The 27,520-nt window shown below is 44.3% G+C and overlaps 1 protein-coding gene across 2 annotated transcripts in view; it reads right to left on the bottom strand.

Annotated features, from left to right (window-relative positions):
• The window catches only part of PRKCB (protein kinase C beta), a 375,680-nt gene that overhangs the window by 289,333 nt on the left and 58,827 nt on the right, over positions 1-27,520 (bottom strand). The window lies entirely within an intron of this gene.

Below are 27,520 nucleotides of genomic sequence, written 5' to 3'. Positions count from 1 at the left end.
ATTTTTAAAAATCATGGAAATCAGTAAGTACTCTCTCTTTATGGTAAAAAAAAAAAAGTTTCAACCCGGCAAGGGCTTCAAAAGTGCTTCAGTGATGCCCCGTGGGGTATGGGAGTTTGGGTTTATGCTGGGGGTGAGGGGTTGGAGACAAGCCGTCAGGAGCAAATTGCTATTCTCAAAGAGCCACGATCCCAAATAACAAACAAAGACAATGAGGCTCAGAAATATCGCGGGAGTCTCCACAGCTCCCCACACATGGCACGTGGTGGAGGAGAGATGCTGAGGGGAAGAGGGAAGAGGCACAGAGGAGAAACATCCTGGGGGCTTTGAGCTGCAGAGGCGGGGGGGGGGGGGGGGGCGGGGGGGTTGGGAGGGGTTGGGGGGGTGGGGGGGTTGGGAGGGGTTGGGGGGTTGGGGGGGGTGGGGGGGTTGGGGGGAGCGGGCAATAGCTTTAAAGAGACTGATGTGGGGAAGCGCAAAGATGAAGCTGTTGCCCTCTATCTCTGCTCCCTCTCTCTCTCCCCAGCCACTTCCGAGTATCTAAGCTGACAAAGTCAATTCCCAGAGGTCTAAAATTTCTCTTCTCCTTTAGTCAAAGACTCAAATGGTGAAAAGAGAAACGCCCAAACTCTTGCAAAACCTATCTCAAAGCTCAATACCGGACAAATATAGATCATCCCTCTCTGCAAAGAACCAGGAACAGGAAAGCTCCTGTGCCCCTGAGTGCATCTTCATTCATTCAAAAGTATATTTATTATCTCCAATTAAAAATCAGAAATTATCTCTGTCCAACAGAGAAAATAAACAAAAATCAGTCATTTTTTGTCTGGTAAAAATTAACAAGTATAAAGCCAAAACATATAGAAAATGCTATGAATGAAACAAATTTGTCACACTGATGAAGACTAAGGGCAGGAGGGGAGTCCTTCTATGCCAGATCTGCTGGGTGCACACCCAGTATGTATCCCCTTTCCTTCTTACTAATAGAACCCTAATACCGTTCAGTATGCCCAGATAAAAATATTCTAACCTGTTTGCCCTGCAGTCTTGGCCAATAAAGATAGAGACAGATTCCCTGGAAAGGGTATAATCATCCCTTCTCCAGTGAAAAAGACAAAAAGTCTTGCAAGAAAAAGGGTGTAGGCCATTCCATATTTTACATGCCTGGAATATACATTACATTGTAGGAGGTTCTGCAGCCATTTTGTCACCATGTGACAGAAAACTACCTGCTAAGGCCGATGGAGCAGGAAGAACAAAGGAACCCGAGTCCTTAAAGATATCATTTATCTGCTACACAAGTTTTGGTTTATCTAAATTCTTACCTACCTTTTTTTTTCTTTTTGTTTGATCCTATTTTCTTATTACCACAATGCTGATATCTTGTTTTGTTTAATAAGAAAAATTAATAAGTGGGGTTTAGAAATATATTCAGTGGATAATACAGTTACATGACTATCTCAAAATACGTAAATTTAAACAACAAAATGAATGCTTTGCCTTCAAAATATTCACCTTAGAAGATTTAATAAAGAAAACTGGGTCTACATGAAATTCCTAAAGAGGTATACCAGAAACTTTTTCAAGCGATGACAGGTGCACTAGAATTAGTGAGTAGCCAAATTATGTTCAAAGCAGAGAATCACACAGATCTTTAACCATAAAAAGTGTTAAGGCTATAAACTTCTCTCTAAGCATAGCACTAGAAGTTTTTTTTATATAGCACTCTATTTTTCTTCATTGACAGCCTCTCTGCAATTATAGTTTTGAGTCTGATGTAATTCAATAGCTATTTTAAAAAGCAATTTTTAATTGTTTAATAATTAAGTTTAGTTGGATATTTGTTTTATTCCAACCCTCACAAAACAGGTAACATAATAAACAATGAGTCTTTATTCTTGACTAGATTCCACTCAATAATGAAAACTTGGTCATGTGGAATTGACTGAAATTCAGGGGGAACATAATAGAGCAAGTCTCTCCTGGTGGGCCTAGACTGATTCATCAATGACAGATCATTACTTCCTGGGTGTTCCCATAGAAACCCTCTCAGTTTCTTATCAGCACCATCCTGGTTTCCTCTCCATCCTTGTGAGCTCCCTCCCATTCCCTCCAAGTGTGGGAAATGCCCCATTCCCAAGTCAAATCACCCCTCCTGTTTAGAGAGTCACAAGATTCATTTACTTACACAAAATGATCCCCACTCTCTCTAGGAGGTCTTCACTGTCCTTGCTGACAAACCCCATTCAGTAAGACCACCCATATTTCCCTCTGATCACACTAACTTGAAGTGTTTCCTCAACCAATTCAAAGCATTCTGGCCTAGTGACTTAAGACCACCAGGAAAGATGAAGTCCAACATGAAATGCTTTGACTAGTCCATCACATGCCTTCAACTGGGAGGCAAATGGATGTTTCTAAAGCAGACACACAGTTCTTTCTCACTCTGAATCAGCTTTATGAGATCACTTACCTTCTGACACCCTTCAACCTCTTGCCAGAAAGTGTAAGAAACATCTGATCCTCTCACTGGGCCTCTGCTGAAACCTTTTCTCAACCAAGTATAAATGAAGGTCAGTGCCTCTGTTTTAAATGTGGTCCATCTGGAGAACGGCAGATAAGACACAAATGGCCTTTTGCCAGTGACCGCCACCTGGCATGTGACTCAACCAGCTCTGCTCTTTGTCTTTGTCACTCAGATCCATCCAGGCCAATCCCATTCATAATCTGGACCTGCGGGCCCTCCTAATCTCTGAACGGGCATCCTTCCTTTAGCCGCCCCTGGCCAGGCCATATGGACAAGGAGCTTGGACAAAACCACAGGAAAGGTTTCTCTGAGTCAATACAGGACAATTTTTAAAGCATACCCAGGGACGTTCATTCCATGTACCATGATGCAGTCATAAAATAGAATAAAGACATTCTTTATGTACTGATACAGAACAAACTCCAAGGTATATTAAGTTTAGAAAGCAAGGTAAGCTAACATTTGAATGTGTGTGTTTTGGGGAGATAAAACAAATGTATACGATCTGCATGTATATTCTGGGGCTACTTCCAGAAGTATACACAAGAGATGGGTAATACTGGTTGCTATATGGAGCAAAATTGAGTGGCCAAGGACCCAGGTTAAGAGAGAGGCCTTTCAAGGTAAACTCTGTTGTGCCTTTTCAATTTTCAACCCATGAGTGTATATTATTATTTGAAATTTGATTTAATTTAAACTTTCTCAAAGAGATTCAAGTACAGCCATATCAGAGGAGACATGATGCCTGATAAAAGATGCCACTGATCTATGTTTCTCGTCTTGGAAAGATGTTCACATTACGTTAATTGCAGGGAATGAAAAGCAGATTTCAGAATAACGTGTTTTAATTTTGATTTCTAATTTTAATTTAAAATGCTTATTATAAGTATTGATCAAAATCTGCAAAAATATAAACCAAAATGTTAATAATTGGTTTTTTCCTGAGTAGTAGAATTATGGGTGATTTTTATTTTCTCCTCTTGGTATCTCTTCATTTTCTAATTGAGAAGAAGTTTTTAAATATTTTCAAATTTTTAAAAATGAAAAACCCATATTTATGTTTTTGTCCTAGGCAAAGGACTTCTTTCTAGGCAAGGCAGGGGTTCTGACACCACAGGACCTCACAGTGAAGACCTTATTTGGAGGGATGGGAGAAGGGTCGCCAGCAAACAGCCCCTTGGCCAGAAGCAGAATGAAGAAGGCAGGATTTTTAATGGCAGAGCCGTAAACCTCAGCATAAAATAAGCAGCCAGGCTCTCATTTCAGCCATGTAAACAGTAATGCGTATTCATTAAAACTGCATTAGTCTAAGGAGTCCCCAGAGATTGGGGCTAACAGGCTGGAGGTGGGAAAAGAGGCTGCCAACTGCACCTGCTGTTTCCTAAGGCAAGGCAAACACTCAAAAACAGCCAGAGCAGGGCCACCAGAGGGGCTGCATAGCTCTCATCAGTTTTGTTAAAGGTAAACAAGGATTGAGGAAAAGGAAGCAACCAGGACCCTAGACATCTGGCTTAGCTGGCCCCTTTCCTGTTAAATGGTTGCCAAGGGGAAAAAAAGTAGGCCTAGTGGGCATCCCTGCACAGCTGGACCAGATCACAAAGACAGCATCACAAGCAGGCACCCCCTGTCCACCTGGAGGCCACACATCACCTGAATGAATGAAACCGGCCTGGCAGAAGAGCTGTGGCCAGCATGTGTTGAGGCTCACTGTTCGAAGGGCTGTACTCATCTTAACTCATTTAAGCCACCCAAAGTGCCCACCCTGTGAGGTGGGTACCATTACCATCCCATTTTTGGGTAAAGAAAATGAAGCATAAAGTTAAACAATCTGTCCAAGGATACCCAGCTATGTGGCAGTGTCCAGACTTGGAAGCAAATCTCAGTCCCTAGACCACAATCTAGGTCACAACACCATTCTGTTTCTTCCAAACCTTGCCAAGCAACCAATTTAAACCAAAGCTTTATGATGATGACCCAGGACCATAGGCCAAGGATCTTCTGGGCAGCTAATGAGGTTGGAACCACAATGATCAAATCCACAAATGTCAATGGTGGGCTGCATGTGCCCCATTGTACAGATTAAGTAACTGAGACTTAAGGAGTTGGGTATATTTGCACGTACTAGGGAGCATTCTAAGCCCTTCAACAGGAATGGAGGGTGGGTCAAACTCTGCCCTCAGGAAGGTGGCACAACAGGGAAGAACTTAGACTAAGGCAACAGCCCCCAGCTACAGGGAACAAAGTTTCCTTTTCATTCCTGGTGCTCAGAGTCAAAAATCACCTGAGTAGGAATTCTGAGAAGGAGCTAAGAGGTTCCAATAGATCTTTCAACACCCACCCCGCCCCACCACCAACCCAAGAGCCAGAAAAATCAGGAGAGTTTCCTTTCCCAGAAGTGGAACTGACCAGCAGCTCCACGCTTCCCCTCCCTCCCCTAAGACATCTCCATCTGGAGTTTTCGGAATTACCAAGTCTGATATTAACTGTTTTTGTCATATCCCGCTCTTCTCCCACACTCCCATGATTTCCCTAGAGGCTGGAAAAGAAGCTGAGACTCACGGCTCCAGAGCTGCTCCTTCACCCAATAATGAACGCTACTGAGGGCTCAGCTCCAGGGACCCCACGCTGAGTACTCCACAGTACTGCTGCTATAAGATATCATTGCCCTAGTTCCCCAGCCACCAGATCCCAGCTGGGCAAATCAGATTCTTTCAAGGACTTTAGAGTGGAGGCTGAGATTCCAGGGGGTGTCATCTTCCATCTAAGATGTAGAGATGAGGAAAGCTGGAGGTGAGCATGATGAATACAGATGAGGAGAAGTAAAGATGAGTGATGGAGGCCCCTCAAAGACTTTCAGTTCCCAATTCTCCTTCCAGTCACCAGGTTGACCTTCCTCTTGTACACAAGCAACGTCCCTGTATTCTTAATATTTATCTGTTTCTACTTATGTATTTGTTGGCGGCATTGGGTCTTCGTTGCGGTGCACAGGATCTTCCTTACGGCTCACAGGCTTCTCTCTAGTTGAGGCGGCGGGCTCAGTAGTTGCAGTGCACATGTCTAGTTGCCCCACCTCGGCATGTGGGATCTTAGTTCCCCAACTGGGGATCAAACCCATGTCCCCTACATTGGAAGGCAGATTCTTAATCACTGGACCACTAGGGAAGTCCCTGTCCCTGCTAAATTCCCCTTCCCCTTGTGCTAAATTCCCCTTCCAGTGGTAGCTGACTCGAGTTGGTTTCTGTTTCTTGCATCTAAAAACAATTAACTAACCCCTCTCTCCTGGGATATGAAGACCTCTGGCTGATACACCCAAACAGGTAGAAATAAGTTAATCGAAGGGTAAACCACAAACCCAAAGTAACACAAACAGGCCAAGAGCCAACCCTGTGGCTGGTTCAAGGCTGAGGGGAGGCTCCAAGGAAGGGCAAGTCACTAAGCGTCTATTAAGGGGAACAATGAACTACTCAAATATAGATGCTGCTGTCAAGAGCTTACAGTGGAGGGAGAAGGTTCATGAATAAAACCATTAGTGAGAAACAAGAGGGAGAGAACACGCAATTGAGGGTTCAACTATAGATTTAAGCAAAAGGTGCATTTTGAGAAGTTTAGTTCTCTGGAGGATAAGCAAGAGTTGGATCGCACCCCAGGTCAGGGCAAGAGGCGGCATCTTTGAGGAAAGAGCGCTTCTTAGGGACAATGAGAAAACCAGTTTGGCTTCACTGAGGCTCCAAGGAGTGGAAGGACATAAGGGTGGAGAGACAGGTGGGAAACGATGTAAGGAGGGGCTCACATCCAGGTGAACAGACTGCACCCCCTCTTTGGGCATCAGTCATATTCACATGCCACTTTCAATGAGATTCATATTTTTCTTTAAATTAACTTACTTTAAAAATTCCATGCATTAATACATGGTATTTGTCTTTCTCTTTCTGACTTACTTTACTCTGTATAACAGGCTCCAGGTTATCCACCTCATTAGAACTGATTCAAATGCATTCCTTTTTACCCCTGAGTAATATTCCATTGTGTTTATGTACCACAACTTCCTTATCCATTCATCTGCCAATGTACATAAAGTGTTTTTAAAGTGGAAATGGTCTGGAAAAGGCAAACACAGAACATAAATCATATGGCCCAGCAATTCCACTCTTAGGTAAATATCCAAGAGAGTTGAAAACATAATCACACAAAAGGTGTATGTGAACGTCCATAGTAGTATTAGTTACCATAGCCAAAAGGTGGAAACAACCCCAATGTCCATCCACTGATGAACAAATAAACAAGATGTGATCAATCTTGACGGAAAATTTTCCAGCCATAAAAAGGAATACTGATACATGCATGAATCTTGAAAACATGAAACTAAGTGAAAGAAGTCAGTCACAAAGGACCACCTGTTGTGTGATTCCACTGATATGAAATGTCCCCAAAAGATAAAAATCTAGAGACTAAAAACAAATTAGTGGTTGCTAGTGGCTAGGGGAGGGAGAAATAAGGAGGAAGAAACGGGGAGTGATAGCTAATGGATTTGGGTTTCCTATGGGAGTGATGAAAATGTTCTGAAATTTAGATAGTGGTAATAACTGCACAATACTGTAAATATAAAAACCACTGAATTTTACATTTTTACATGGTGAAATGGTGAATTTTGTGTTATGTGAGTATTCAAAATTTTTAATGAAATTTAATAATTTAAATAATAATAATTTCTTCAAGGAAATGGAATGAAAAAACCAGCAGCTCTTAACATGACCAGAAGCCAACCACAAACAAACACAAAGAAAACAAAATAATGTTAGTTCGTTCTGTTTTGAAATGCTCCCATGAATGGAATTAGTCTGCTTATAAGCAGAGACCCTAGAGAGTCTGCCTCCTATCTCTGCCCTCATCAGATGAGGAAACAACGAGAATACTGCTCTGAGACTCAGCAAGAAAGCCCTCACCATGCTGGCACCTGGATCTTGGCCCTCCAGCCTCTAGAACTGTAAGCAACAAACTGTTAAACCACCCAGTCTGTGGTTTTCTGTTACAGCAGCCTGAACGGACTGCGGCATTTGTAATGGAGAAACGTGGGGAAAAAAAACTCAAAGAGCAGGAGCACTTGGCCCAGCACAATATGGCCTTGGGCCCAGCACAAGAGTCTGCACCCTGAAAAACTTGTGTCACGGGAAGATATCGACTGACATGGAACGTGGATCGTGAACCACGAAGTAAAAAGGATAAGTGACATCAGGTGTGCAGTCTGGACCTGTTCATCCATCAAATGGGTATTAAGCGTCAGCTGGGGACTTCCCTGGAGGTCCAGTGGTTGGAACTCTGTGCTTCCACTGCAGAAGGCAAGAGTTCGATCCCTGGTTGGGGAACTAAGATCCCTTATGCCCTGCAGTGCAGCAAAATAAAAAAATGCCACGCACCGTTCCAGGCACCATGCACAAAACAAAGCTCTGCCTTCAGAGGATATGTATTCTAGTGGTGTGAGGTGAGCACTCTAATGACATGTGGGAGGTAAGGGGGTGGTCCCCGGAGGTGGGGGGAGATGACAACGGGCTGTTCATCACTGACTCCTTGTTGCACAGCTTCCTCCTATGGTTTTCCCATATTGAGTAGCTGAGGGGTGCTTTGAAATAAAAGGAAACCTGACCCCTTAGCAAGGCATCCTGAGCCTGGCGCGCTCTCTCCCATCAGAAGCCGCATCCCATGTTAGAGCCACACCTGGGAGGGTGCATGTTGGTGCAACACACTCCACCAGGGCGCCTCTGCAAAAGCTGTCCATCTGCCAGAGCCGCTGCCTCCACACTCTCTGCTTGATCCATCACACTCCATGGGACCTTCAGGTCTCTCTTACCCACCTGCATGGCCACGCGTGTGAGCTCAGTGCCTCAGTCAGTCCGACTCTATGTCCGACTGCAGCCCAACAGGCTCCTCTGTTCATACGGGTTCTCCAGGCAAGAATACTGGATTGGGTTGCCATTTCCTTCTCCAGGGGATCTTCCCAACCCAGGGATCAAACCCACGTCTCCTACAGTGGTAGCTGGATTCTTTACCACTGAGCCACCTGGGAGTCCCTACCCACCTCCACTCTCCCCCTCCCCCAGTAACAACTGTTCCTACTCAGCAGTTGTCAGGAGGACATCAGGTCCCATTCTAATCAGCTCATCTCAGCAGCCACTGCTCCCCTCAGGTATCTTCCTTCTCCCAGGCTCCAGGGACTTCACTCACCTCTCTTTCCTCTTTCCTCTCACACCCACACCTGCCTATTTAATATGGAATTTCTCTCCCCACCTACCACCCCAATCTCCCAAACACATGACTTACTCCTAAAACAATAAAATGACACACCCTCAAGTCACAAAACTTCTGCCACCTCAGGTTTCTGAGTCACTGCTCCTGGATGCCCAGCCAGGTGTGGCCCTTAGACTGGGGGTGCACTTGTCAGGGGAAAGGCTCAGGCTGGCCCAAGGGAGTCCCCGGAGATTCTCCGCAAGACCCAGGGGGTAGGGGTGGGGGGGTGGTGGTGCAGGTGGGAACTGCGGTCTCTGGTGTATGAGATAGAAGGGCAGCTCCCATCCTGGCTCCTAGCCGTCTGGCACCCTTGAGATTGTGGATGGCGGGATATCAGAACAGGAAAGGGCTTGACTTGTACCTAATCAAGAGTCTGCTCAACCCTGGTCTGATAAAACAGTGGTTCTCAACTGGAGATGATCTGAGGCCCCTGGAGATATTTTGGCTACATCTGGAGACATTTTTGATTATCATAAGTTGGGAGAAAAGTTAATACCAGTAGGTACAGGTCAGGGATGCTGCTAAACATTCTATAATACACAAGATGCCCCCAATACAGATTTATTTAGCCCCAAATGTCAATAGTGTCAAGGCTGAGAAATCTTGCTCTAGTTAAACCCCTCCCACCACTGGAAACTCACTTTCTCCTCTTGTCCCCTAAGCAACCCCTGCTCCAGCCCACAGAGCTTGTCTGAACCACTGTGGGCTTTGGTTTCATGTCCTCCTTGAGGTCATCAGGGCCTCTGCCTCTACTCAGCTGAAACCTTCTAAAATCCTTGCTGACTCCGGAGGCTCTCAGAAAATGAGTACAAAATCCCTCCTCCACAATTTAATATATGATAAAGGCGGCATTTCAATTCTGTGGGAAGCGATGGATTATTCAATAAATGGTATTGGGACAACTGGCTGGCCATCTGGTAGAAAATAAAGCTAGATCCTCACCTCCCTCCTAAAACCAAAATAAATTCCAGATGGATTAAAGATTTAAATGAAAAAAAAAGTTAAAGTAGTAAAAGAAAATGTGGGAGAATTGCTCTATAATCTCATTGAGGGGGAGGCCTTTTCAAGCAAGACACAAAATGTAGAATACATGAAAGAAAAGATACATAAATTTGACTAGTTGAGAATGTTTAAAAATCTGCAGAGTAAAAAAATTTCATAATAAACCGATTTTTTTCAAAGTTAGAAAACCAATTTTATATTCTATACTATGCTATTATATTATATATGAAACATACATCAGGTTAACAGATGTGTTCTTCAATAAATAAAAACCTGTTAAAAATTAATAAGAAAGTAAGGGGAGGAAAACAGGCAAAAGACAAGAGGCAGTTCACAGAAAGAGAAGTACAGAGAGTTTTCAAACACAAAAAAGGTTCTCATAAACAAACAAAGGCAACTGAAGGAGACAGTGAGATGCCAGTTTTCCACTGATCAGGTTGGCAAAATGGAAAACTCTGATACTATTTTGTGCCAGTAAGGATCTAGGGAGGAGCTGTCTGATGCAAGTGCAAACAGACCCGCTATGGAAAGAGATTCAGCAGCATCCAACACATCTTATATTTATTGTATTTACTTATTATTTGGTTGCGCCTGGTCCTAGTGAGAGCACACAGGATCCTCGAACCTCGCTGAGGCATGTGAGATCCCCTAGTTGCAGTCATGCAGTATCTCTCAGCTGTAACGTGCAAACTCCCAGTTGTGGCATGTGGGATCCAGTTCCTCGATTAGGGATGGAACCCAGGTCCCCTGCATTGGGAGCATGGGGTCTTAGCCCCTGGACCACCAAAGAAGTCCCTCCATCCACCTTTTAAAGCACACACCTCTGCCCAAGTGATCCCAATGCTATATCCATCCTTGCATAGTATCCAACCCAAATCCAACGGGTAAATACTGTGAGGAACATTCAGTACCGCATTGTTTATAAGAGCGGGAGACTGTCAACCCTGCCAGTGTCTCACGTCAAGGGACCACACATGGGTGTGCGCCCAGTCATTCAGGCGTGTCTGGCTCTTTGAGACCCCATGGACTGTAGCCCGCCAGGTTCCTCTGTCCATGGGATTCTCCAGGCATGAATACTGGAATGGATTGCCATGTCCTCCTCCAGGAGATCTTCCCAACCCAGGGATGGAATCCAAGTCCTTCCATCTCCTGCAGTGGCAGGCGAGTTCTTTACCACTGTCACCACCTGGGAAGCCCAGTCAAGGGGCCATACGATTCATCAAAGAGAATACTATGAAAAAAACTCTTAAAAATAACCGCGGTAACTCTATCAATCCTATGAGACTGCAGTCCCATGAAGGAAAACAACATGAAATGTTTTTATATTTTCAACCATGTAAAGAAAAATGGGTGGGTACATCCACTCATCCATTCAACCAACACTTATTAAGCAGCTACAACTTGCCAGGTTCTGCTCCAGATGCTGGGGATTCCCCCAGCAGTGAGTCCATCAAAGTCTGTGTGGGTTGCACAAGCTTGGAAAATTACTAGAAAGAAACACAGGAAACTGATAACAGGGGAGGCGCTGGGTTGTCAAACTTGGCAAATAAAAAGTTTCTCCTACTTGTACGCACTGCTATATTTAAAATGGATAACCAACAAGGACCTACTGTATACCACATGGAACTCTGGTCAATGTTATGTGACAGTCTGGATGGGAGGGAATTTGGCGGGGAGAATGGATACGTGTATATGGATGGCTGAGTCCTTTGCTGTTGATCTGAAACTATCACAACATTGTTAATCGGTTCTGTGAAGTGAAAGTGAAAATGTTAGTCGCTCAATTGTGTCTGACTCTTTGCAACCCCATGGACTGTAGCCAGCCAGGCTCCTCTGTCCATGCAATTCTCCAGGCAAGAATACCAGAGTGGGCTGCCATTCCCTTCTCCAGGGGGATCTTCGAGACCCAGGGATTGAAACCGGGTCTCCTGTATTGCAGGCTGATTTATGCTGTGCTTAGTCACTCAGTCGTGTCCGACTCTTTGCAACTCTGTGGACTATAGCCCAGCAGGCTCCTCTGTCCATGGGGATTCTCCAGGCAAGAATACTTGAGTAGGTGGCCATGCCCTCCTCCAGGGCATCTTCCCAACCCAGGGATTGAACTCAGGTCTCCCACACTGCAGGCAGATTCTTTACCATCTGAGCCACCCAGGAAGCCCAAGAATGCTGGAGTGGGTAGCCTGTCCCTTCTCCAGGGGAACTTCCCAAACCAGGGTTTCCTGCATTGCAGGCAGATTCTTTACCGGTTGAGCTACCAGAGAAGCCCAGGCAGATTTATACCACAAAACAAAATACAAAGTTTTAAAATTAAATACATATATTTTTAAATGTTTGCCCTATACAATACTAGAGACATACAAAGTTATTCTTTGTTTATTCAAACTTCAGACTTCACTGGGCATCATGCCAACTGGGCAATCCTACTCTGGAAGTGAGGGGAGGGGAATGAGGCAGCCAGGAAAGGAGGTTTTCTTCATGCTAATACATGTGGAAATGCATTGCATTGTTTGGAATGATAGGCAGGCATGTATATTATTTTATTTTTAAAACTGACAGGAAAGAAGAATAAGAGAGAAGTTCCGTGGACAGGAGACCCAACTGTGTATAAGCTGCAAAGTGCATTCCTGGGCAGCCGGGCCCTGGAGTCAGCCTGGCAGGCCCGCAGCCGCATTCCAGGACCGGCTGCTTCTCTAAATGGAAGTGCTCCGCTCTGTCCCAGGCAGCAAGCTAGCAAGCAGGATTCCGAACTGTGCTATTAAAAAAAAAAAGAAAGAAAAGAAAAGAAAAGAAAAGAAAACAGGCCCAATGCAAAGAAACAAATGTAGAAAACAGTGGGGAAGGAAACACCAGGCACGCTAGCAACTAGCCTTTTCCAAAAGAACAGGGAGACATGAGATGCCACATTTCTTTAACAGCCTGGCTTTAAGGATCTCTGTGTCCTCTCAGATCATCTCCATCTCTCCTCACCTTTTTCTTAGGGGAGATTTTATCAAAGAGGAAAGGGCCTTTTATATAAAGATTCCCCAACCTTCACATCCCAAATACATTTTGGGTTCTAACAACAAAAACTGATAGTTATGAAATACTCACTATATGTCAGGCACTCTTCTAAGTATTTTAACCGATATTAACTCATTTAATTAACTCAGCAACCCCATGAGACAGATGCTAGTAGTACCCCTTTCGTACACATGTGAAAACTGAGGCACAGAGGGATTCAGCAACTGATGAGGATCACCCAGCTTATAAGCAGAAGATCTGAACCCAGATAATCTGACCCCAGACCCCACCCCCTTCCCCACAGGCCAGGCCTGTCACAGGCACTGGGTGACGAATGAGACTGACACCCCTGCAGGCTTTCAGTTAGGGAGCGGATCTGACCCTCCACAGGAAACAGACAAGATAGTTGCGAAGTGCTGAGTTCCAGGACAAATAAGGACTGAAATAAACCATCATTCATTTAGTGAACAAAGACATAACAAGGGCCTAATATGCACCTAGTTGTAGTAGTGAAAGTCGCTCAGTTGTGTCTGACTCTTTGCGACCCCGTGGACTGTAGTCCGTCAGGCTCTTCTGTCCATGGGGTTCTCCAGGCAAGAGTACTGGAGTGGGATGCCATTCCCTTCTCCAGGGGATCTTCCTGACTCAGCTCTCCTGCACTGTAGGCAGATTACTTACCATCTGAGCTAACAGGGAAGCCCTAACATGCACCCGGCATTGCTCTGCGCCATAGAGGACACAGCTGGAAACACAACAAGCAGATCCTTGACACTGTGAAGCTTACGGTCCAGTGAATATGCGGGAGGGGTTTTGTTTTTATTTTTTGGGTGTGGTGAGCGTTCGTTGCTGCCTGTTGGCTTTCTCTAGTTGAGATGAGCAGAAACTATTCTTTGTTGCAGTGTGCTGACTTCTCCTTCTCTTGTTGGGGAGCACAGGCTCTAGGCATGCAGGCTTCAGTAACTCCAGAGCATGGGCTCAGTACTTGCAGCACATGGGGTTAGTTGTCCCGGAGCAGGGATTGAACCTGTGTACCCTGCATCGGCAGGCGGATTCTTAACCGCAAGCAGGAGGAACTCGGGAGACTATGTCAGCAAAGATCTGTCTGAGGACAGGCCATCTGAACTGGGGGTGGCGGGGGGAGGCTGAAAGGTGAGACTGCACAGCAAGGGCCCAGCATTTGAAAAATATTCCAGGCAGAGGGACCCATGGGTTTGCAAAGACCCACAGAGGGCTGCAGAAACCTTGAGTGGAAAACAAGTCCAAGTTGAACCCCATCCCCAATGCTAAGAACCCTTCCCCTGCCACCTGGGCCCCGAAGCATCTCCTCCTCTCAATCCAAAACCCAGGGACCGCACTTTGCTTTTATGCTGATTTCCCCTGCCAGCTATCGACAAGATCTAAGGCAGAAACATCTTAGGCGCTCGCGGTCCTGAGGCATGTGCCTGCTGATTAATTCAAGTGTGTTTTTTAACTCTCAGAATTAAGGTACTCTGCAAAGATGGGCTCGATAAAGGACAGAAATGGTATGGACCTAACAGAAGCAGAAGATATTAAGAAGAGGTGGCAAGAATACACAGAAGAACTCTACAAAAAAGATCTTCAAAACCCAGATAATCATGATGGTGTGACCACTAATCTAGAGCCAGACATCCTGGAATGTGAAGTCAAGTGGGCCTCAGAAAGCATCGCTACGAACAAAGCTAGTGGAGGTGATGGAATTCCAGTGGAGCTATTTCAAATCCTGAAAGATGATGCTGTGAAAGTGCTGCACTCAATATGCCAACAAATTTGGAAAACTCAGCAGTGGCCACAGGACTGGAAAAGGTCAGTTTTCATTCCAGTCCCAAAGAAAGGCAATGCCAAAGAATGCTCAAACTACCACACAATTGCACTCATCTCACATGCTAGTAAAGTAATGCTCAAAATTCTCCAAGGCAGGCTTCAGCAATACGTGAACCGTGAACTTCCTGATGTTCAAGCTGGTTTTAGAAAAGGCAGAGGAACCAGAGATCAAACTGCCAACATCCACTGGATCATCGAAAAAGCAAGAAAGTTCCAGAAAAACATCTATTTCTGCTTTATTGACTATGCCAAAGCCTTTGACTGTGTGGATCGCAATAAACTGTGGAAAATTCTGAAAGAGATGGGAATACCAGACCACCTGACCTGCCTCTTGAGAAATCTGCACACAGGTCAGGAAGCAACAGTTAGAACTGGACATGGAACAACAGACTGCTTCCAAATAGGAAAAGCAGTACATCAAGGCTATATATTGTCACCCTGCTCATTTAACTTATACGCAGAGTACATCATGAGAAACGCAGGACTGGAAGAAACACAAGCTGGAATCAAGATTGCCGGGAGAAATATCAATAACCTCAGATATGCAGATGACACCACCCTTATGGCAGAAAGTGAAGAGGAGCTAAAAAGCTTCTTGATGAAAGTGAAAGTAGAAAGTGAAAAAGTTGGCTTAAAGCTCAGCATTCAGAAAACAAAGATCATGGCATCCGGTCCCATCACTTCATGGGAAATAGATGGGGAAACAGTGGAAACAGTGTCAGACTTTATTTTTGGGGAGCTCCAAAATCACTGCAGATGGTGACTGTAGCCATGAAATTAAAAGATGCTTACTCCTTGGAAGGAAAGTTATGAGCAACCTAGATAGTATATTCAAAAGCAGAGACATTAGTTTGCCAACTAAGGTCCATCTAGTCAAGGCTATGGTTTTTCCTGTGGTCATGTATGGATGCGAGAGTTGGACTGTGAAGAAGGCTGAGCACCGAAGAATTGATGGTTTTGAACTGTGGTGTTGGAGAAGACTCTTGAATGTCCCTTGGACTACAAGGAGATCCAACCAGTCCATTCTGAAGAAGATCAACCCTGGGATTTCTTTGGAAGGAATGATGCTAAAGCTGAAACTCCAGTACTTTGGCCACCTCATGAGAAGAGTTGACTTATTGGAAAAGACTCTGATGCTGGGAGGGATTGGGGGCAGGAGGAGAAGGGGACGACAGAGGATGAGATGGCTGGATGGCATCACTGACTCGATTGACGTGAGTCTGAGTGAACTCCGGGAGTTGGTGATGGACAGGGAGGCCTGGCGTGCTGCGATTCATGGGGTCGCAAAGAGTCGGACACGACTGAGCAACTGAACTGAACTGAACTGCCTGTTCGTGTTCTGACCAAGCTTTGAGTATCTTTGCCGCTGATGGAAGAGGAATGAAGTGGCAGTACCAGCAGGATTGTGTATCTTTCTCCTAAGCAGGAAAACAAAATCAGTGCTCTTCACCAAGGCCCTCTGAGTAAGAGAAAGAGAAAAACGAATACCATATATTAAAGCATATATGTGGACTCTAGAAAAATGGTATGTGCTAAGTCACTTCAGTCGTGTCAGACTCTTTGTGATGCTATGGATTGTCGCCTGCCAGGCTCCTCTGTCCATGGGCTTCTTTAGGCAAGAATACTGGAGTGAGTTGCCATGCCCTCCTCAGGAGATCTCCCTGACTTAGGGACTGAACCTGCGTCTCCTATGTCTCCTGCATTGGTAGGCGGGTTCTTTACCACTAGTGATATGGTATAGTTGAACCTATTTTCAGGGCAGAAATAGAGACAAAGACATAAAGACATGGGAATACAGCGAGAGGAAGGACAGGGTGGGGTGAACTGGGAGATTAGGGATGACATATACACTATCACGTGTGCCATCGCTAGCCAGTGGGAAGCTGCTGCAAAACACAGGGAGCTCAGATAGGTGGGATGGGGGTGGGGGGAGTGGGGGGCAGGTCCAAGAGGGAGGGGATATATCTACACACAGAGCTGATTCACTTTTGTTGCACAGCAGAAACTAACACAGCACTGTAAAGCAATTATACTCCAATTTTAAAAAATACATGTCAAACTTTGAGTCCAGCTCCTGAGCATCCACATCAAAAGATGACAGCTATTATCATCATTTTGCAGAAAATTATGGTGGAGAATGAGAGTCTGGAGCCAGACAACTTTGGTTTTCATCCTAGCCAGAAGCGAGCTACAGAGAAGGCGATGGCACCCCCACTCCAATACTCTCGCCTGGAAACTTCCATGGATGGAGGAGCCGGGTAGGCTGCAGTCCATGGGGTCGCTAAGAGTAGGACACAACTGAGCGACTTCCCTTTCACTTTCCACTTTCACGCATTGGAGAAGGAAATGGCAACCCACTCCAGTGTTCTTGCCTGGAGAATCCCAGGGACAGGGAGCCTGGTGGGCTGCCGTCTCTGGGGTCACACAGAGTCGGACACGACTGAAGTGACTTAGCAGCAGCAGCAGCAGAAATGAGCTGCACATGATCGGTCTGCCCAATAGCTCTGCCTCAGTCTCCCCATCTGTAAAATGTGCATCTTTATAAAAGTGCCTACACCTCACAGGACAATGAGTTCCTACAGGGAGAAAGGCTTAGTACAGGGCTTGGTGCTGAGTAAGTACTGCCTTAATTGCTAACCTCCGCTAATGCCACAAATATTATCAACATTTTGTTGTTGTTATTATTATTAACATCCACATCGAAGACATTGGTGAATTCACAAAGGATTTCTGATTAACTACAAAACAGCAGCGGCAAACGTGCCATAATCATGCAAGATCAGCCTCAGGGGGCACTGAGTGAGGAGTATGCAGGCACTCTTCTGTATTGACTTGGCAACTTACCTGAGAATCTAAAAGTATTTCAAAATAAAAAGTGGTTTGCTTATTTTTTTAAAGGCAGAGGCAACTATTTTCTCACTGCCTCCTCAGATCTTTCCCCTCATCAGCAGAGAAACCCAAGTTGCAGAAAGGACAGAACATTATCTATACAAATAAGAGCCACACACACCTCTGCTCACTCCACACCAGTCTGTCCTCTACTCTGTAAAGCCGGCTATCAACGGGCTGTGAGTTAAAATCAAGTCTCTCCCCAGGGGTAAAAATGCCAACAGACTCAGAGCTCCATGTGCCATCAAGTTTCTCCTTTTTCAATGAATATTTATTGAGCACCTACTGTGTACCAGGTACCCCTTCCAGGAGCTGAGAAATACAATGAGCAACACACACACACAGCCCAGGTTATCTTTTGGCAGCAAGGACGGGAGCTTAGGGAATGTATGTGCAGACCACAGTTCTGTGGCCTCCAATGCTGGGAAATGGTTACTGCAGGGTTTCTTTTTGGCCCCTTGAACCTTTGGGACTTCAGAGCAGGTCCTGCTACCAGCCCATTCTTACAAGAGAGACTCCGAGGAGGGGGGGTACCCAAGCAAGCTCAGACAACAGTCTGAAGTCTGGGAAACCCAACCAGGCTGGCTCCTGGGAAGGTCCAGCAGAAGCAACCCAACTTCTTATTTCACTCCTGTTTCACATGCCAGAGATGGGCAGAGACGTCTTTAAAATAAGACATCTCTCTCCCACGGCTTCCTCCTCTTCTAATTTCCTCAGCTATCCTTCTCTCTCTCCCCTTCCGCTGCGAGCTGTTTCCTGCAGATAAAAACACCCCACAACTTCCAGTCTGCATAGCGAGATTGCAGCCAGCAAGCTCTAAATGTCGAAGCTCCCAATCAAGCAGCAGGCGCCCCCGTGGAGTTAACGCTATTTTTTTAAAGCAAAAGAACCCATGCCTTCTACTTACCCTTAGGAGAAAGCCCCCTGGGGAAGGGAGATGGGTGGGATTGGTCAGGAAGGACTGGCTGCAGAGACAGGCTCTTGCTGCACTTAAAGACTATGAGCAATTTGGAAAAATTATATCCAAAACCATCATAATAAGCTCAGAATGACAGACACAGTTCCTATTTCCAAAGCATCCTTGGGCACTGCATTTTGATTGGGAAAAACGTTCATCTTCTAGAGTAATCAGTTCCAAATGGGGGAGAGGTAGAGGTGCTGCTTTTAGCTCAGAAACCCCACAGGAAAGGGACTAGAAGTGAGGCCCACAAAGAATGACGCACGGCGCACAGTCAGATCCGACTGCCCTCAGAACTCTCCGGCCGAGTTTAAAATGCGCATGCCTTTTCGCCCAGCAGTTCTGTCTGCAGGACTTTGGATGAAAGATGTGTTCACACATGTGTGTCCACGGTTAGGTACCAGGATATTCACCGCAGCCTTGTTTGTTAGAGCAGAAGACTGGAAAGAGCCCAGTGTCCATCACCAGAAGACACGGAACAACCGCAGAAGGGAACACGGAGCCGCTGTTGAAGGGAACGCGGCGGCTCCATGTGTGCCTGAAGACAGAGCTCTAAGACACACAGTCAAGTACAAAAAGGCAACAAACAAAACACAGAAGGCGCTGCTGATGGCATAAAAAAGACTCATGTGTGCAATTTCTCTTTACTGTTGTTGTTCCATCGCTAAGTTGTGTCAGACTCCTTGGGACCCCATAGACTGCAGCTCACCAGGCTTCCCTGTCCTTCACTATTTCCCGGAGTTTGCTCAAACTCATGTCCACTGAGTTGATGATGCCATCCAACCGTCTCATCCTCTGTCGCCCTCTTCTCTTCCTGCCCTCAATCTTCCCCAGCATCAGGATCTTTTCCAATGAGTCAGCTCTTCCCATCAGGTGGACAAAGAAGTCTCTTTATTAATACATGCAAAACTAGTAACAGTGTTATCCTCCAGAGAAGGAACTTAAGGGCCTGGGGACAGGGCTGGAAGGGAGATTTGTTGCTACTGAACACCTCTGTCATACCTGTAGGATTTCAAACTTTGCATCATATACTGAAAATGAACAATTTTAATGGCTAGAAGATAAGTAAACACCCAGGAAAAGAAGATAAAGGAATTTTATTAATTAAGATAAACACAGGCAGCAATTATCCTTCAATGAAAAAATAGATACTTTAAAAAAAAAAAAGATCAACACATGCATACACACACATACACACAGATGAAATTCCCTAGAAATGGTAATAATTGATGCCAGCCCCTCTCTGTTGGTTTTACAAAATTGGTTCTTCATAGAGTGAGACCAGGGTTTCTCAACCTTGGCACACTGCCATTTTGGAATCGACAATTCTTTGCTGTGAAACTGTCCTGTGCGTTGTAACATGTTGAGCAGTATAACTTGGCCTGTACTTTACTAGATTCCAGCAACAACTCTCCAAGTTATGACAAACCTAATGTCTCCAGACAGGCCTTGGGGACAAATCACCGGAGTTAGATGATGGAGTGTCTTCTTTATTTCCTTCTCTCTCCACACTTAATAACATGCAGACAGTTCTTATGGATAAACAACTACAAATGGCAGAAACCAACACAATATTGAAACGCAATTATGCTCCAATTTAAAAAAAGAAAAAAAATTACAAATGAACGAAAGTCATTCACAAGGGTTCGTTCAAATTTTTACACACACACACAATTTGACACTGGGGCTGTCTGAACACTCAGAAGGGTACATCTACCATTCTCTTTATACTAGTGAGTTTATATTTGATATTTGTAATCTGGGAAATGACCCTGGTTCTCAGCAGAGAGATTTAGGGGAAATGTCTTCCTGCAGTGAAAGAAAAGGGAACGTATGTATTGGTCTCACCGACAGATAAGGAATGGAATGTGCTCTTTGCCCTAAGCCATCTGTTCTTTGATCATTACTACCCCTGACCACCACAATGCCAACCAGCGCAACAAATGCCAACAGCTACCCCTGAATTCCACAACGCCTGACACCCCCTCTTTCCTCGGAAGCAGATGGAGAAGCAGTTGTTTCACATGCTTGGCTGTGCTGAGTGGCAGACTTCCACTTCTGCAGAAATGCCAAGAGTGACCCCCAACAAAGAGATCACCCACAGGATGGAGGACAAGTCCTGAGCCCCAGGGAGAACTATCTCTCACTCAACACTATCCGTCGAAGAACAGTAATGAAATGGAGCAGGACCCTATGAGTCTTGTCCCCTGTGTCCTCTGCAGGCCTTTGTCTGTGGAAAACCTTTAGCCAAAGAATATGTTAATCAGAGGAGTGAGAAAATGCAGAAACAAAGGAATACATTCAAAAGAGACCAAATAATAAAAATGTAGTCATTATGCATGTTCTGCTGCTAAGTCGCTTTAGTCGTGTCCGACTCTGTGTGACCCCAGAGACAGCAGCCCACCAGGCTCCCCCGTCCCTGGGATTCTCCAGGCAAGAACACTGGAGTGGGCTGCCATTTCCTTCTCCAGTGCATGAAAGTGAAAAGGGAAAGTGAAGCTGCTCAGTCGTGTCCGACTCTTAGTAACCCTATGGACTGCAGCCCACCCGGCTCCCCTATCCATGGGATTTTCCAGGCAAGAGTACTGGAGTGGGGTGCCATTGCCTTCTTCGTATGCATATTCAGGGACTTTTAGTTCCTTCCCAGTTCTGGGGGCTGTCTTATAGACACTGAAAACCCCACCAGGTGGAAGAAGTTAACTCCATGATGACCAGACTGGAGCCACGACATAAGCTGCCACAATTCCAAGAAGTGGCCTTGAGGAAAGGGGACCAAACCAACCATGGAACTGAAGATTAACTGTACTTAAAATAATCAAGATGGCAATGCTCAGAGACTTCCCTAGTGGTCCAGGGGCCAAGACTTCATGCTCCCAATGCAGGAGTCTGAGATTGATCCTTGATTAGGGAACAAGATGCCACGTGCCACAACTGAGTCTGCATGCTATGACCTAAGACCCAATACAGCTGAAAAAATAATTAAAATTAAAAAAAGATGACCGTAGTCAGGCCACTGATGAGCAATTTCAAGATGACTGTCAGAGCTGACTGTGACATTTCTGCATGGAGCCCCTCCCTCAGTCTATAAAAGCTCTTGCCTACTGATTGTCAGTAGGGTGGGGAGTCCAACTTTGGACAGGGGTCCACCTTCCCCCGACCCCCTGCCCCCAGTTGCTGGCATCCAAAGTTAAGCAAACTCTCCTTTCCACCAACCTGACCTCTTTACTGGCTTTCGAGTAGTGAGCAGCCGCATTCCACTTTCAGTTACAGTAACAACCATTGTCTTTGGGGGGCACTTACTATGGTCCAGACATAGTGCTAAGAACTTCACAGTCATTACTTCATTAGATCTTCAAGACAACCCAACGAAGTAAGCACGATCATAATCACCCCCATTTTATAGACAACACACATTAAGGCACAAGGAGGTGAACTGGCTTCATCAAGATCACACAGCGAAAGACTGCATAGTGCCTGGCAGAGAGCAGGTCCTCATAAAGTACTTGTCTTATTATCTTAGTAATGTTGCCACACTCCTTCCTGTCTTGGGGCCTTTGCAAAGACCATGCCCTCTGCCTGGGATGCTTTTCTGTCAATCTTCACCGACTGTTTGTTTAAATTTCCCTTTATGAGGACAGACTCCTCTGACCCCCAAATAAGATACATCATCTTGATACATACTCCCACCCATTCTACTCTTCTTATTCATAGCACTTACCATAACAGCAATCATATTATCTGTATAATTATTTCCTTGTCTGTCACCCTTATTAAACGGTAAGCTTCATAAGGTAGGGACGGGATCTAATTTGCTCACCATTGGTGAGCACCTAGCACAGTACCTGGCACACAGTAGGCCCTTGATTAAGTACTGCTGCTGCTAAGTCAGTACTGCTGCTGCTGCTGCTGCTAAGTCGCTTCAGTCGTGTCCGACTCTGTGTGACCCCAGAGACGGTGGCCCACAAGGCTCCCCGTTCCTGGGATTCTCTAGGCAACCCACTGGAGTGGGTTGCCATTTCCTTCTCCAATGCATGAAAGTGAAAAGTGAAAGTGAAGTCGTTCAGTCATGTCCGACTAGTAGCGACCCCATGGACTGCAGCCTACCAGGCTCCTCTGTCCATGGGATTTTCCAGGCAAGTCAGTACTAGATGGACATAAAAACAGGTGGAAGAAAGGGAGAGAGGGAGGGAGGGAGGCAAGGAGGAAGAGTGAGTGAATAAACAAACGACTGAACTTTAAAGATAAGGGTTGGGAACTCCCTGGTGGTCCAGCGGTTAAGACTCTGCACTTTCACTGCTGAGGGCCTGGGTTCAATCCCTGGTTGGGGAACTAAGATCTCATAAGCCAGACAATAGAGCCCAACAACAATAAAAATAAATAAAGATAAGCAGGGTCTCAAGAGATGAAGTAATCTACTCCTTCCTTATCTTACAGTTGAAGACAATAAGGTTCATGAAGGTGAGGGTCAAATAAGACAGGATCCAATATTAGGATCTGTTCAGTTGCAGAAAAATCAGTCGGTTTCCAGAGCTGGAGGACAAGGGCTTCCGGGTGACAGCCGGATGCAGCAAGGGCAGGTGCCTAGGAGAACACTCAACAGGTAATACCTGCGTTTGACTAGGGCTCCGCCCAATACAAAGGGTGCATTTAAATTCACCCCAAGTACCTTTTGCCACGCTTATAAAAATCAGTCTGATTATCTCCTCACAAAGTCTAAAAAAGCAAAAAAAAAAAAAAATTCTTTCACACATCAACAAGCTGTAGTCTTTAGATTCAAAATGCCCTTGCAAACCCACAGGAAACGCTGTTCTTATGTATCATATCACAGCACGAAGTCCCCACTTCCTTCAGGGGGAAGAATGAAGCCATCTGGCAGGAGTTGCTCTCAGCTCTTTCCCGACACCCCCCTCCTGCTCAGGGCTCTGCAGAGCTTGCACATGCCTCCCCCACCCCTGGTGCATCCCACTCCTACAGAACCACCAAGCTTTATCCTCATGGGCCCTCTAGCTTGTTTATACAACTAGATTCTGCGCTCTAAGGGGTGTTTATTTTATACAGTCAACACCTTGCACAGAGCCCGGCACATGGGAGGCACTCAATAAATGGTTATTGGATAAGATGGATGGATGGGTGTACAGATGGAGACCATTCCATCTAGCTCCCAAATGCCCTCTCCAACCCTACATTGGGTAACCTACAAGAAATTAGCTGTGCTTCTGTGCAAGCCTGTAATTCGAAAGATAACTGGTGAATATAAAAAAGAACTAATTGGAAGCAACATTAGAATAAGGCTATTTCATCTCTCAGGGCCTTCGCACAAAGAGGTCCTTCTGCAGGGAAGGCCCGTCTTCCCCTCTTCATTCACAGAGCTAACTCTACCCCTTCCTTAAGGTGCCAGCATAAATGTCACCTACACAAGAAGCCCCATGATTAAGCTTCCTACACAGAATCCGGCCCCCCCCCAACATGCTCACTATTCTCTCCTCAAGCCCCTAATCTCTTTCCTTTACAGTCGCTTTTAACTTTCAGTGTATTTTTCTGTTTACTTCTTGTCTCGCTCATCCTCTAAGGAGGTCTGATGAAGACACAGAGTAGTTCTACATCACGCACTTTTTTTTCTACAGCACCTAGTCTGGTATCTGCAGATAGTATGCATTCAATATCGGTTGACTCAATCAATGAATCAATCAAACTCATTAAGAGGGAATGGGCCCCCCCGAAATAAAAGGTGAATAATGAAACAAGTAAATTTTAGGAGTCGCATCTCAAAAAGTCTTCTTGAATCATATGAAATAATGCACATATTAATAACAATTCATGTGAAATAAAATTGTTGCTGTTGTTCAGTTGCCCAATCATATCCAATTCTTTGCAACCCCATGGATGCAGACACCATGCCTCCCTGTCCCTCACCATCTCCCCATGTTTGCCCAAGTTCATGTCCAGTGCATCAGTGATGCCATCCAGCCATCTCATCCTCTGATGCCCTCTTCTTCTTCTCATTCTTTTATTTCACTGGAATGAAATAAAATATACCCCAATTTTTTCACAAAATTCAATCTTCAAAAGAAGGAGAGTAGATTGAGAGAGGGAGGAGGTAAAAGCTTTCACAATCCCTTGTCTTGCAAAAGTGTGAATGAGTTGAATCATTCCATTAAAAGACAAAGATTCATTAATTTGGAGGGAAAAAAATCAAAATTCAAATATATATGGTTCACAAGAGACGTGGAAAATAAAATGACACAAAATGAAAACGAAGAAATGAGAAAGCTGCCATGAGTAGAAATACTAATTTCACACAAAGAAAATTTCAAGCATGAAAATATTACACAGAACAAAGATGGGCATTTTATATTCATAAAAAGTACATCAGGGGACTTCCCTGGTGGTCCAGAATCCACCTGCCAATGCAGGGGACAGGGGTCCATCCCTGATGTGGGAACTAAGATCCCACGCGCCGTGGGGCAACTAAGCCCACGTGCTACAACCACTGAACCTGGACTCTGGAGCCCAACTAGAGAGGCCCGTGGACTGCAACTCGAGAGGCCCACAGGCTGCAGCAGAGTCCACAAGCCACAGTGAAGACCCAGGGCAGCCGCACCCCCCAAAAAAGTACATCGGTAATAAAAAGAACGGTGATATCACGTGCCTGGTATTCTGTTAAGCCCTTTGTATTCATTACATCATTTAACTTACAAACCCAAAGTTACACTGGCATCATTATTACCACCAAGCTTTTAGGAGAATATGAAACTGGCCCATCATTTGCTTAGAACAGCCAGGAAGGATCTAAGCTTAGATCTGTCCAACTTCACAATGAAGACTGAAACTCTGACTCCTACAATATAAAAATAAATTCTATATTCTAAAGTAAAATTTGTTTTTAAAACTACAAAGATGGTTTCTTTAAAAAAAAAATCACCATCATAATGGGAGACTAGCATACAATCTAAACTTTGACAAATCAGCAGACATCACTAAAATTTAATGAGTTCAAGAAATTAGAAAGAAGCCATAAAACTGAGAAAAGAGTGAGGAGGAAAATAGGAATTAAAATATCAGGAAACAGAACAGGATAAATTTAAAGTGTGGTTATTTGAGGGGGAAAATAAAACTAACATTTTCTCAAAGCTCATCAAGAAAAAATTCAAAAATCAAAAATAGGAACTTTGCAGTAAAAATGAGAAAAGAGAACTACAGGTGGCAGGAGATTGTTCAGATCGCTACAGAACAAAATATATAGCTCCATACTAATAAATTAGAAATTCAATTAAATACTTATTCCTGGGAAAACATAATATATCTGAATGTGTATCAATAATGGTCATGGAATAAATTATTAAAATTGTTAAATAAGCAATACCCAAAAGGGCATTACACTCCCAAAGTTGTCTTATTTAGAGGTACAGAAAATTCACCCAGACTTTTAAAGAACATTATAAATCCTTTGCAATTTGACTCTTTTTAATTCAAAAGAAAGAGAAAGGACAGATGATAACAGCAAACCAAAAAAATTAAACTACAGAACAATTTCACTGAATATAATTTCCAAGATTTTAAATATAAATAAATTTAACCCAGTAACATAGGAATAATGTCAGAATGGATCGAGTATTGGGAAGATAGTAACAATAAAGGTCACACATTGTTTTGGTGTTTTACAATAAGCATGTATTTTTCAAAAGCAACAATCATATTCTCTAGGAGAAAATTAAAGCAATGATTATATGCAGTGATCAAGAAAATTTGGAAACGTGTGCTCAGTTGTTCAGTCGTTTCTGGTGCTTTGCAATCCCATGGACTGTAGTGTACCTGGCTCTTCTGTTCATGGAATTTTCCAGGCAAGAATACTGGAGTGGGTTGCTATTTCCTCCACCAAGGGATCTTTCCAACCCAGGAATAGAACCTGCGTCTCCTGCATTGGCAGGCAGATTCTTTAACGCTCTAGGTGAGGGTATAAATTATTAATACTTACAAACTCTCTGTAGAGCAACCTGGAAACACAAACTTTTTAAATGAACGGTCATACTCTTTGACTCAGAAATTCCAATTTTAGGAACTGTGATGGGTTGACTGCAATAAAGGTCCTGTTTGTTCGTTTGTTTATCCAGTAGCTTTGCCCATTGGTAATGTCCTCTGAATCTAGCTCAAGGCTTAGCCATGTCACATGCTTTGGTCTATGGGACAGAAGCAAACTCGTCACAAGCACAACCCTGAAGAGAGTTTGGGTATCAAGGACTTCCTGCTACTCTTGCAGCTCTGTGGCAGCTGTGTAAACAAGGCTGCTAGGCTGGAAGATGTGATACCAATCATTCAGAGCAACCCACCAGCTAGCTGGAAGCAATTCACCAAATGCACACTCGACCCTAACGTACATCTGCTGATTCTAGCACAGACCAAAAGAACTGCCTGCTCCAAATCGCAGAACTGTGGAGCTAAATAAATAGCTGCTGCTTTATACCACTAAACTGTGGGATTATTTGTTATGCAGCAAAAGCTAACTAATACATAAATGTATCCTTTGGAAATATTCAGAAGTAGCCATATGTAAAGATAAATATACAAAGATGCTATTTATAACAGTGATTACATAACGTTAAATAATAGGGGCTGCTCAGGTAATTGAATATCTATTCAACAAAAGTCTATGGAGCTATAAAAACATCTTTTAGAGAAAAAAAAAAAACTTGAGGCTACAAAATATTTACAAGATATCACTCAGTGCAAAAGGGGATATAAAATCTATAAAGTAATATTATGTTATAAAACTGTTTTTATAAAAAATGAGAATATACATATTTATATGCATGGAAAAAATACTGGAATGACAAAAAAAATGTTAACAATCAGTCTCTGAACATGATTTTTTCCTTTCCCCACCCCACTACACTCTTCCTGTTTTCTGCATTGATCCTAAGTCAGGACTTGTAAATAGTCACTGGGCTGCTCTGGGAGCTGAACCTGGAATACTCTGAACCCACTGAAGGCCACTGCTGAGAAATCAGATAAGGGGTAATCCA

This window comes from Capra hircus, chromosome 25 (assembly GCF_001704415.2).
Source record: "Capra hircus breed San Clemente chromosome 25, ASM170441v1, whole genome shotgun sequence".
Taxonomy (NCBI): domain Eukaryota; kingdom Metazoa; phylum Chordata; class Mammalia; order Artiodactyla; family Bovidae; genus Capra; species Capra hircus.
Note: the sequence above shows the minus strand (reverse complement) of the source record. Positions and strands in the feature narration are given on the sequence as shown.